General features: G+C 43.8%; 1 protein-coding gene across 1 annotated transcript in view; it reads right to left on the bottom strand.

The window, feature by feature from the left end:
- Positions 1–12,424, bottom strand: part of plxna4 (plexin A4) — a 146,218-nt gene extending 133,794 nt beyond the window's left edge. The window contains exon 1 of the mRNA XM_003972873.3: positions 11,995–12,424. The gene's annotated coding sequence lies outside the window, so the exon portion shown is untranslated. The remainder of the gene's footprint in view (positions 1–11,994) is intronic.
- Between the last annotated feature and the right edge of the window lie 347 nt (positions 12,425–12,771).

Below are 12,771 nucleotides of genomic sequence, written 5' to 3'. Positions count from 1 at the left end.
AAATATGGACAACTGGGAATGGAAAAAGGTTCAGTCATAATTTGAAAAGATGCCTCCTGTCTTTTATTCCATAAAACACTGACATTTTATGAATTGCAACACCTGCAAATACAGCACAGGGAAACAAAAAGGAAACGTAATGATGGCATGATCAGGTCTCAGACTCAACTAATCCCTGCTGTTACACAAACCAGATGGTGCTATCTGAGGAAGGCAGCAGCAGAAATGAAAACAGAACTAAGAGAGAGAGGGAGGAAAATCATGATGTCCTCAGTTACATCAAGACATGGATTAGCAGCGTGGATTACTGTCACCAGATACCCTGTTTAGATCAGGGTTAGGAGGTCTAATCCACCATAGGCTGTTGATATTATAAAGAAAGCCTTGGGATTGTACTGTCATCCGAGTCCATGACAGAAGCCATTGAGAGACTCATTAACATTACGTACAAGATTGTTTACTACAGATGTTGCAAAAAGGCTCATTTTAAAGGCTATAAATAATATACTTTGTGACATTTAAAAGGTTCAATTTGTGAAGGCAACACTGCAGACTACACATTTCCATATTTCCTCCAGAGTATAACCAATTATGATTAGGTTTTCTCTCTCTCCAAGTCAAAGCAATTCAAAGATGTGGCCAAGGCAAAGATCCAACTGGGCCACCCCTCTGGATTTTAAACAGCCGACGTCTGCCCATCCCTCTGTCCATTTCATTCACAGCCACAGTCCATTTCTCCCAGTTTCATGAGACTTATTAATGCTCCTTTTCAAAAGAAGGTAGATACAGTGCCAGCCTCTTTGGAAAATGTATGGTACAGAAACAGTCATCTCTGCATCGTTGAAAGGAACGACACCGGAGGCGTTTCTACATGCTAGAGAGAAATGACAGAGTCCTTGAGGTCATGCAGCACTCCAACAGTCCTTGAATTCACAGAAAGGTCAGTCAAACGTGGCATACAGATGCGCACGAGGGCTGACTGCAGACGCACCCTCTTGGCTCGGGCCGGGCCTCTGTGCCGTGTGTGCTGATGGAGGTGGAGATTGGTGGAGTGTGTTATCATCAGTGCAGATCAAGAGGCTCTAATGTCATTAGAGCTGTTGAAGAGCCCACTGGCCGGCTGTCAGCGCCCTGCTCTGATTGGGTTGGATGACAGCTGACTTCCTGAATAGGCGGGGCCTCTGCGGTGGATACACATCACCTGCCAATGTCCAAGCTGGCCATTTAATCAGTGATCTTAATGAAGCTCTGGAGTGGATTAGGATGGTGAGACGTGACACACGAGCAACTCACAAGCGACCAATCAAGAGAGCTTCATCAGCATCGATTAATTAGCTGAACAACAATAATAAAGTTAGGATTCACGGCTACGTATTTGAACACCTCTTGACGTCTATTTTAGCTGCTCTCTTATAAATTTCTCTATTTAAGCCACTTTGTCCTCCCATCCCCCCCCCCCCCCCCCCCCCCCCCCCCTTTAGCTTCCCCTGTCCCTTTTTTCTGTCTTGACATAGTAATTAATAATGAGTTGCAGGGTGCCGGACGCTACGCTGACACCAGAACAAGTCGTGTCAGGGTGGTGGCCTCTGTGTGGTCACGTTCAAAACAAAGAAGCCAAAATGTCTTCATATTTGTATCATCCAGAGACATTTTGCTGGTCTGCTACTGGACGTATCCCAAATTTATAATCTTTGAAATAGTAATATTGAAATTTGCCTTAAGCAGCAGGCATTATCAATTTTAAATGTATGACTTATATAAACTAACAATAATATGAATTATACTCCTCACTTAATGCAGATCTGGTTATGTTTTAATTGTAACCGGATATCAAAAGTAAGATAAAACATTTAAAATATAAAACTATATACTAAATACACGACTAAATACAACCAATAAGCAATAACATGCAAGAATGACAATGTGCCTACATGCAGGAAGCCTCGCTACGAGCTTTAGCAAAGATGACATCCTTTAAAGTCTTCTTTCACATTGGATCTTCCCTCTGCCCCTCTTCTTTGCCGCTGCATTTATGACTGTCTCACTCATCTATATCCATCAATGTCAGTTCCGCTGAAGCAGTTAATTCAGGACTGCTTCATTTTGCTCATGTAAACCCAAGTTTTGAGAGTATGAGGGGAGAGATCTGATAAAGCCATAACCAGAAGACTAAAGTTGATGAAATCACAATTACTAAATGTATGTATTCGTATCAATTGTGGCCGACACAGAGCTACTACAGTGAAATACTTGGATCCAAGGAGATTACAACAGAATGGATACCACAAATCCATATGTCCCGAGGCCAGACTCCTCGGTATATTCTTTTGAGGCGTAGTGGTCAACCTTGCCTTCATCATAAATGCCTGCAAGATTTGTTTGTTGGAAATTGGAAAGGCTGACCTGTAGCTTCAGATGATAAAGCTTCCACGTTTCGCCGCAGCGTTCGATCAAAGGCTGTGTGCACTGAGGGCGAAGCAATAAAACGGGACCCGGAAAATGTTTAACCTGAGAAAGGAAATATTTTGCATCTGACATTTTGACATGGAAACAGTAAAAGCACAGTGTGAATAATTGCCACTTGAATCTAAATGTGGCAGTAGCTTCCTGCAAGCTCTGCCAGTTGGGCAGGGATTCCAGTCAATGAACGTAATTAAACCATTAATTACACCGAGTTATTATCATTATTACATCTTTTCCTCTGTAGTCTGTTGTGAACAACTTTTGTAGCTGGACATACAGACATGCTGGCAGGCACAAAGCCTTCTCTCACACGCACAAACATGCACACAGGGGAGCCAGCGCCTAAGGGAAGACGGAGAGAGAGAGGAGCTGGGTAGCAGCGCTCCAGGTTGAGACAAGTCTAGCAACTTCTGTTGCCTTGCATGCCTCATCTCCCCAACATGTAACAGCACTCAGATATAGCATCAGAGTGGAATTCTTTGGGTGTTTCAGTTGGTGTTCCAATGTGGCCACACATGCTGATGCCCTGTAGACGCAGGACATGTGGCACAAACACAACTTGAGCTGTAGCACATTTCCTGCTGCTAATAGCTAATACACAGTAATCCGATAGGAAGATAACAATTAAAATTGTCTGAATTTCCAACTGGTTTCAGCATGTGTGGTGCCTCATGAGAAAAACAGCAGTAGCGTGCCAAAATAACATCTTCTCAAGGCGCCCTTTGGCTAAATCAGCCGTTTTGGCTGAATCAGTGTAAACAGGATCAGACTTGCCCCAGTTCAGCTGTTTGGTCACGACAGTTGAAGCCGTTGATCGTCGACCATTGACTACGAAGCAGGTTGTTTTTAAATCCACCCAACATCGATCCAAGTGTATTTCTCCAAAAGCTTTTATCAGGGGCCTGTTGGTATTTATTACATTTCTACATCTTCATCTCTGCTGCTGCAGAGTTAAATCTGCCTTGACCTCTGAGATTAACATCCAAGACTGGATCATTTAGAAGGCTTTGTGGTGATTAAAATAAAATATTAAAAACTTCTGCTTTATTTTTCCTCTCGTTTTTGCTTCTTAAAGAAGTCGGAATGCCGTGTGCTGGATGGAAAATCGGTTGCGTGCAAATCAAATCTCTGCAGTAATATTTGTGCATGTGTGCTGCTCTGAGCACAAAGAACAAACAACTGGACAAAACTGTCCTAATAATCCATCCTGTCTTATTCCTTTCTCTCTCCCTGTGCACATCTGTGAGGCTCAGCTGTGCAGCAGTTGATTTGGTTTACTCGAAGCGCGTGGATTACAGCTTTTCCATCTAATCCATAGTGGTGATGAGTCTTAAAGATCTGTTGGTGTGCTACACAGAGCTGGAATGAGGTCAGTCTCCAACCACGTGTGCCCTTCGCCTTGTATTCCACATTTAACTCCTTATGCTATGCTTACTTGAAGTCTGTGTCAGCATATCTCCTCTCCCCAAACCGTTCTCCCCTGCCTCAACCTGAAAAGCGTGTGTTGTTCCGTCCTGTGCATGTGCAAAGTGCACCAAAGTCCAAGCAATTTGGGATAGAGCGAGAATTGGGCTATTGCTCGTGAAGACTGAATGTCTCCACCTGCAGAGACTTGCTGTCTTGCAGTACTTGTCTCAGAACTGAGCAGTTTGACAATGTGTGTCAAAAGTGCCCTTCCAGCTGCTGAAGTATTCCCCTTTTCAACAGATTCAGCAAATAGTTTGGCATTAGAAGGACAAAGCTGGCATGACAAATGAGCTGAAGTGGATTTTTCCTTTAAAAAGGTCAGACAAATCTCCAGAAGCAAGCTGAAGTCAGGCTTTATCTTACAGTGTTGAAAAGGGTTCTTTTATGATGGAAACAGGTATACTCAACACATGAATGCAAACATTTGAGGGGTGAATTTTACTTTTCCCTCTATTTATATAAATGTGTAGGTTAAAGTTATACTTTACTTGAGTGGATGGAGGATGTTACCCATAAACTCAAGACAGAAAGACGCATCATATTACCAATTATTTACAGATTAATAAATCAGATCTGAACACCTTTTATCACACTTCACTACACATGTTATGAATAACAAGCTGCGTATAGCAAGCCAGCACAAAAGGCAGTCAATTAGTATTGAGCACATTGTCAGACGTGAACAATGTAGAGCAACAGACATGGATGGTTTAAGCATCTCTAACGTCCGGATATAATCCATGAAGGATACAATATGAACACGATGGAGAAAAACAGCCATTTTCAGTAAAGCTTATACAACCAAATCTGGCTATTAATCAAAACTGGTTGAGCCAAATTTGGTTTTTGATGTTCTGTCGAGGAAATCAACCAAAATGTGGCTCTTTGATGGCTCAAATATGGCAATTCTGACTGAGCTTCTATGCACAGCTCATATGGAAACGTAATCATGACTTGGTGATTACAGACCTCATCTAAAAATGCCTTGTTTTTTAGCCATGGAGACACAGCCTTTGTTCAAATCCCATCTTGGGGCCTTTTATATGGAATGAATAGATACATTTGAGACATCATATGCAATGCAATTTGCAAAAGAAGAACTCAGCGGAAGAGAAACCCAGTCCTGCTACAGCTAAAATCAATACAACTGCCAATACAAATGCTGTTAAACAGACAGATGCTTTACATTGTGGTGAGAAAAGTTGGTATATGAACTAAAATACAGGTCAATTTTAAACAGATTAAATGTTTCAGGGATTCATCTTTCTTGATTACAAATACACAGATGCCCTTATTTATTTCTCCAGTTTAACAACAGTTATGTAATCCCTAAATTGACTAGAACTAGACCCTTGAGTACAGGCTGGAAAAGTGTGTCTGAATCATTTACCCAACGTGAGAGATGGGAAAACTGACTTCAGGCAGGTTTATCCTCCATTACACGCTTTTCTCCAGCACCTCCCACCCTCCTCAGTGCTCATCTCCCCTCAAAACTTCCCCTTCTCCCTTTGACTTAGTTCCTAAAAGCCCTCTGGTATAAACACATCTGACAAGCTTTCTAGCCAGCTATCAGTTACAGAGACAAGATGCAAATTACTATCCAGAGTTTAACACGCTCTCTTCCAACTGACGTGTTTGTGTTTGTCTTCTCCAAACTTTACATTTTGCTACAGCTTTCAGGCAGGCACGACAAGATTCAGGACTCCACGTTTGCCTGCCTTCCAACTGGTCATTACAGCTTTGGGGTACCGATTCAGGATAGATGGAGACAGAAAACAGTCAGAAAAGCTCCTGTCCAGCAACCCTTTCCTGTCCAGCTGATCCAGTTCCCCTTTATTTCATCATATTCATTCCGTTACATAATTACTCAAAACTCATTTTTCCTGCAGAACATTTGCGTATAAGAGGACAAAATAATCATTGGAAAAGACTTGGCTTTTTTTTCTTTTAACTACCAAGTGAAGCCGTTGGAGGACAAAAGATGGCAGAACAAAAGGATTTTCAACAGACTGTTCTCCACAGTACACAACAACAAATAGTTGCTGGGCAGTTGGACTGGGACTGCTGCCCTCAGACGTGGCCCCGTCCCCGGGGAAGGCCTGCAACAGCAACCGTCACAATCCACATGTAATTACAGCAAACACGTCCGATAAACTATCTGCATTTTAATTGCAGTTCTCGATTTAGCACCTACAGTATCTTCAGTCAGCCAAATGAAGTACAGTCTAACATTAACTAAACTAACTTTTCAACAATAGTGATAAGATATATAGAGTTCAGATGGAGAAAGCCGAGAGATTCCAACTAGCTGGTGTGAGAGATGGATAACTGACGGCACTGAAGGCACTCAACAATTTTAGGTGATTTATCTTCTGGAGATGAAAAAGTTAAAGTCCAATTACAGCTTTTTGAAGTGATCAAAAGCCCATCAGTTACAGTATCCATCATTTTTATTCTTCCCCACAACAAATCGAGCAGAGAAGACAATTTTCATGAGGGTTCCCTCGGTTGACAAGTCATGTTGCCATAGGAACACTGTTGCTTGTGTAGGTGGCAGGTAGGGATAGTGTCACTATCGGAGAAAAATTTAATAGGTCCTTTTTCACACGAAGCAAGGATCTAAATATAAGACAACAGGCTCTCGGGTGCTTGCAGAAAAAGCTCATGTGTGAGGGACACTGCACCTAAATGGGGTCTTGTTTAGCAACAATCACTTCATGTTTCAGTTCACCCACTTTCTCCCTCTGGTTAACCACAGCAAATAGAAGTCAGCGCACAGCAGCGGTAAAAGTCTAAGGCTTTAGCAGAAAAGCAAACCAAACATTTCTATTCCAGAAGAGCAACAAATTTCTCCCCCGAAGTTGAAGAGAGTCAGGGCCCTGGCTGAGAGTCAGCCGCTGCATTCACACTGACACGTTCCAAATCCCATCAACAAAAAGAAAAAACTCAAGAAAAGCAAAATCCCAAACTAAAAAGAGAATATCGTACTGAGAGAATAACACAAAACCCAGAGTAAGCCTTGTTAAACCTCTCTGTAACATCCCCAATATTATACTGCTAGACTATGATACAGCCTGAGGGGGGGTGGGCGAGGGTATTACAGTAAAGCCAATCCTCCCAACCTTACTGCCTTCTGGCTACAACACAGCAGGGGTCCTCACAGAGCCTGCTGTTTCACAATTACTGTGGTAACGCTGCATACTGATGCCCCCTGATACACATGCCAGACAGGAAGGAGAAGAGGGGACAATATAGCTGCATGGAGCAGACACAGGAGATGCGAGACAAATCATTAACTTTTAATCCTCTGTTAACCCCCAGAGGGTCCTTCCTGCTAGGAAACAAGACTGTGCTGTAAAAATATGAGACTCAAAACGCCCAAAAATGACACAATGGGCCCTTTCCTTCATTAACTGCTTGGAAATCACTCTCACACACCTACCTAACCACATCCAAACTGTTGGATAATAAGTCCTTTTCAATTTAGCTGACCTTCAAAGAGCTTTTTAGTTCCAAACAAGTCAAAATCTACAGTGAAAATAGAAAGCAAGCCTATTCTTTTAGGATTACATTAATACAATGAAGGCAAGCCTATTTCAGCAGTGGATTCAGATGCTAACATTCCAGTAAAGTGCTAACAGGCCACTTGAAGCATTTTGAAACATTGTTTGGTCCTATAGTCTCAATTAAAAAGGAAGATTTGCTGGTGAGAGACTAAACTGATGTGGGAGGGGCGAACCGTCTCTGCAGAGAGATAAATTCCAAGCAATTAAGAAAGAGTTCACATGTTAGATGTACCATAAATATTGGATGCTTTGAAGTGTTGTGTGGCAGGGATTAATAACATGTGTGCATGTATGTCTGCATACTTAAACATGCATGCCCATGCTTCTGTGTGACAGACAAGATGAAAACAGAATTAAAAGCCTAATCCATGCGTGGACTTATGGCGGCGGCCCTGGAGCAAATACGAGCGAGGAGGAGGAATTAAACGCCCTAAGACTGTCTGCAAATTTCTCATCATTTCGTGCATCTAAAACAAAACTAATTTAGTGCTTGTTATGCTTGGCTTGGCACACACAAACATGAGAGCTGATCTGCACAGCGTGTCACCTGCCAGCACATTAAAGAGAGACGTTTTAGTATCAAACCCAGAGATCCATATGAAAAAGGGAACCGGGGGAAATGCCTAATGTGGTCCCATCAGGAGCTGCACTCCAGCAAGGCCGCTGATGCTTATCTGAACCTGCACCCTCCCCAGTTTACTCCGCTCACTTCATTTTGCCTCATAGGTCATTCCAATGTCACAACGTTTGGGACCCAAACACGCACAGATAAAGTTATGTGCTTGGCAGCTTAGAGTGGGGAATAAAGATACGGGAAAGAGTGAGCTGGAGGCAGAGACAGTCGAACGAGGGAGGGATTGAGAAAAAAGATGAAAGGAAGCATGAAAGAAGGCTGGGAGGAGGAAATAAAATTGGTGCAACTGTGATATAGTTGCATGTGCATGGGCTGGGCCATTATAAAGACACGTGACAGCTCAATATGACTCTGCCAAGCAGAAAGAAGAATTCTGAGCAGCAGGATGTGTGTGTGATCAACCCCCATCACACACACACAGACACACACACACACACACTATGCCTTTACTGTAGGCATCACTTGTGCTGAGCAAACTATTCAGACAACAACAAAGGCTCTCATTAAAAATTGCACATTGTGACACATATTGATTTCTATCCAAAGGACTCAAAACACCTATTGTTTGTAGATCCTCCCTTGGAATCGCTGCTGCAGATATCAATATGTCTTGCACTGGTGCATGACAAAAGGGTTAATTACATACTTGTAAGCAATTACTCCTCACTCTGGAATTTAGATTAAGATCATCACAATGTCACTGGGTAATAACATGATGCCAATCAAGCTTCAAATAAACGCAGACGAAGAATTTTTAAATCTAAAATGTGCATTTGAACTTCACTTTTAAGGTCAAATCCGTGCAGACGTAGCAGAATTTTTAAGTGATAAACCAGCTTCATCCGATCATACTCGTTGCGACCATTACCACAAAAGCACAGCTAATTCTATGTTTAACTGTGGCAGCCATTGTTACACCATTTCAAATGTCCTAAAATATGGATGCCAATTATGGAGGAAACAGTTGGTGAGGCAAACTGAATTCTAAAATTAAACTAACACCAAAATTTGCAGTCTTTTTCCGTGGTATAGAGTGGCATGGGAGATGAGGGAGAGCCTAATTGGATGCTAGCCTGCGTCTTGGTAGCCCTGTCACAGCCCAGGGGGGTTTAACCGAGTGCATGTGTGTATCGCACAGTGAGAGAGAATGGGAGAGAGACACTGGACGACAAAGAGCAACAGAAAGAATGAGAACAAACAGAGAGCTCCATTCAAGTCCAATCCACAGACACATCATTCAGTCTGACATGATGATACATCTATGTGACCGGAGTATCCATATAGGGCCTTGCCACACAACTCACAGATGCATCATTCACGCCCACATACAGCAAACAAGCACACTCAGACTAGCACTGCTACCTAAATCATTCATATAGGAAATCTATCACCCTCATATTCATTTGCTGCCTCCAGCACAAGATTTTTTATAGAGCCTCTTTATGTAAATTGGCCGCCCCAAATTTTATTGATGTCCTTACAACCAAGGTTGGAGTGAGCGTTTGGCCATCTGCAAGCTATAATGTTGACAGGGCCGCGCTCTCTGGGTCCAAACTCCGCCCCTTTAGCTGTAACGTTGGCCGGCGGATATGGAGTAATGTCAATGTGAGGTTCTTACAGGCCAATAAAGGCTGCTGTTCCCGTTCCTGAGGGCAGGCCTAGATGGACAGGACACAGAGACAGATGAAAGTAGGGAGATGATCAAGGTTCAAAGATTTTCCTTTCCTACTGAGGCACTAAAGTGCACAAAACAAAGGTCTAGCTTACACCTTGGAACTTTAAGGACATGAGACAGATTACCAATGATCACGTCACCCCTCAGCCAATATTTAATGGAGACAGTTGATTTTCAGTCTGCACAGAATGTTTAACTTCATTAGGTGCTAATCCTCACAGAATAATTCAAACTGAACCAGCAGAGGTTTGTTAGAAGAGCTAATTTTGCCTTCTCAAAAAAAAAAGCATGAAAGCCAATAAATGAACTGAACAGATGCTTTCATAGTTTTCCTTGTGATGTGTTGACATGCTGAAGTTTTAGTTAATTAGCCCGTAAACGCATCAGAGCTGCTGTCACTGTCCTCCTAAAACAAGAACAAGAACATGGAATCCTGCACACATTTATCAACTGAGCCAGCCTGCGGAGCCCTTTTGGTCGCTTCCGTTTGAGAACTCCGCTCTGGACCAAGTCTACTTTATAGTTGTTAACCCTTTTGCTGAACTGTAAAACAACCTGCAACATTAAGATATCAGCCAAGTAACGACAGCATTTTGCGTGGATTGAGGGCAACACTGAATTGATGCATTGAGCCTGGAGTGAGAGGGAGGAACACTGGAGGGGCTTGATGAACAGGGAGGACTGCTGCACTACGGATCTGCATTTTGCAAATAAGCTGAAGCAGCTGCTTTGCGCATGAGGTGTGAGAGAGTGTGGACGAACAAGAGGTGAGGAAGAAGAGAGAGAGCAAGAACGGAGCCCAGTGTGCAGCTCCATTTCAAATCTGAGACGTATTACACAGTTGAGACGACAACATGTGCTCAAGAGTCTCAAATATTACAACTCTGATCAGCTTAAGCTCCAGCAGTCCCTGTTCAGAGATATGAACAGCATTACGATCATTGATGAGGACAGAAATTTGCTATGGAGATGTCCGACATTCAACGCCTGCATTGCTCTTACTCTACAGATGCGTGGGACATTCAAGGCAGCACTGATATTCATTAATACTTTGTTCAGTTTATTGGCATGAGAACTAAAATACAGTACAAGAACAAAAAAGTGATGCATTGCAGGACGGAGCAAAGAGCCATTACAGCTTAGTTGGAGCCTCCAAAGACAACTGCCCATCTAAATATCTGTACAATTTAAAATGTTCAAAATGTCAAGTGACATTTCCAGCATGACTTTGATGGAAATGCACAAATTTGACTTCTTTGACTTTTTTTTTAAAGCAATATCTCTCAGTTATCTCTGTGTTACACTGTTTTAATTCAGTGTAACGCTGGTAACAGCCACACTGCGAGTATCCCTTAACTTTAAAAAAGAAAAAGAAAAAAGTTCAAACGCGCGGACGAGAGACTGAAGTCCGGCGATCCTGGGAAATGCACCCGGGAGAGGAGCGCCTGTGCGAAGGCAACGTGCCTTTTAAAATGGGCAGAGCTACTCCACTGGCCTTAATAATGCATATAATTTATACTCTGGCTACGCATGAATGGAACAATAAGTTAGATTGTGCCACCGTGAAAGAAACATTACGAACTCGTCGTTTAATAGTTTCGGATAAACATTTTTATTGGACAAGATCAGCCGAGCTGCCAAGATCTGCGCGTTAAAAGCGTATTGTTGTTAAAGAGCAGAATTATACCAACTGGGAGAAATGTTTGTTTATTCCCATTATTTCAATCCAAATCCCAGTCTACACGCCACCGAGGGCTGGTCCTACGCAGTGGGTTTATCCCCGGTGCTGCGTAAATCAAGCGCGGGAACCCCGTCAGATCTTTCGGTTTGTAACCTTCAGACTTGAAGGCTGCGAGAGCAACGAGCACGCTCCGGGCATGCGGATCACTTGGGCTCAGAGAGGATGAAGGGCATGGGTGACGTTGGAAATCCGATCACCACGCGGTTCCAAGTTTAGCCGAATTCGGCTCGCATGTTTGCACTTCACCTACACGTATGATCCAAACGACCCGGTTCCGTCCGAGCGCGCAGACCGGGCTTGGCGCAGCGAGAACAGGTGCAGCACACCTTCCGTCACCTGGCCAATGCAATGACAAGTTTCCGCCCAGAACCCGGCTGGAACGGCACCGATGCGCCCTCAGACACTCTTGGATGTTGGAAGTAACGCGGTGAAGAGCTTCGCTGCTTACCTGTAATTTCTGGAGATATTCACTTCACAGCCGCATCGACACTGCGGATAGGGGGGCACGTCCAGAGAAATCCTCAACTCCTCTCAGTCCCCCAAATATGACAAACGCTGTGCACGTTATATCCTGGCCAAACGTCTTTAAATCCCGGGAAGAGGCGTCGATATAAGACGGCTCCTGCGCGAGGAAAAGAACCAGCGGCGGACTTCCAGCAGCATCCCCGATCAGCAGGACTCTTCTACGCCGCTCTGAGCTCGCCGAGACCCGAGAGCTGCGCCTCCCATCCCCGGGCAGAAGACGCACTTGGTATGCCGATGGAAAACCCGATGCGCCGTGTGGGATACCGCAGGAAGCTGTGCGTGCGTGCGTGTATGCGCAGAGTTGTGACTCAGTGCGGTGCTCCTGCTCAACTGAGGCGCTGAGGGTGCTGCGGCGGAGTGCGTAAAGGAAGAGAGAGAGGAGGAAGAGGAGGAGGAGGAGGAGGAGGAGGAGGAGAGGGGCGTGAGTCGGAGTTTGCAGCTTGGCGGTGGCTCTTAAGGGTCGGAAGGGACTTGGGTTACGCTTGGGTCGTCTCCAGAAATGGATCTTTGTTTCGGGGATTTCAGTAAAGTCTCGGGTCCGGGGGTAGTTTAAGGCACTGTCAAAGAGCTCGAGAAAGAGGAACGCAAATAAAACCCGCTTACCAACCTCGGAATACGCACATTAGTACTCTCAACTTCGAAAAATCCCAGAAACTCTATTATGTGACTATTTTTAAGAATGACCTACTGATTTGAAATT

This window comes from Takifugu rubripes, chromosome 18, assembly GCF_901000725.2.
Source record: "Takifugu rubripes chromosome 18, fTakRub1.2, whole genome shotgun sequence".
In the NCBI taxonomy this organism is placed as follows: Eukaryota; Metazoa; Chordata; class Actinopteri; order Tetraodontiformes; family Tetraodontidae; genus Takifugu; species Takifugu rubripes.
This window is presented reverse-complemented; position numbering and strand designations above follow the sequence as displayed.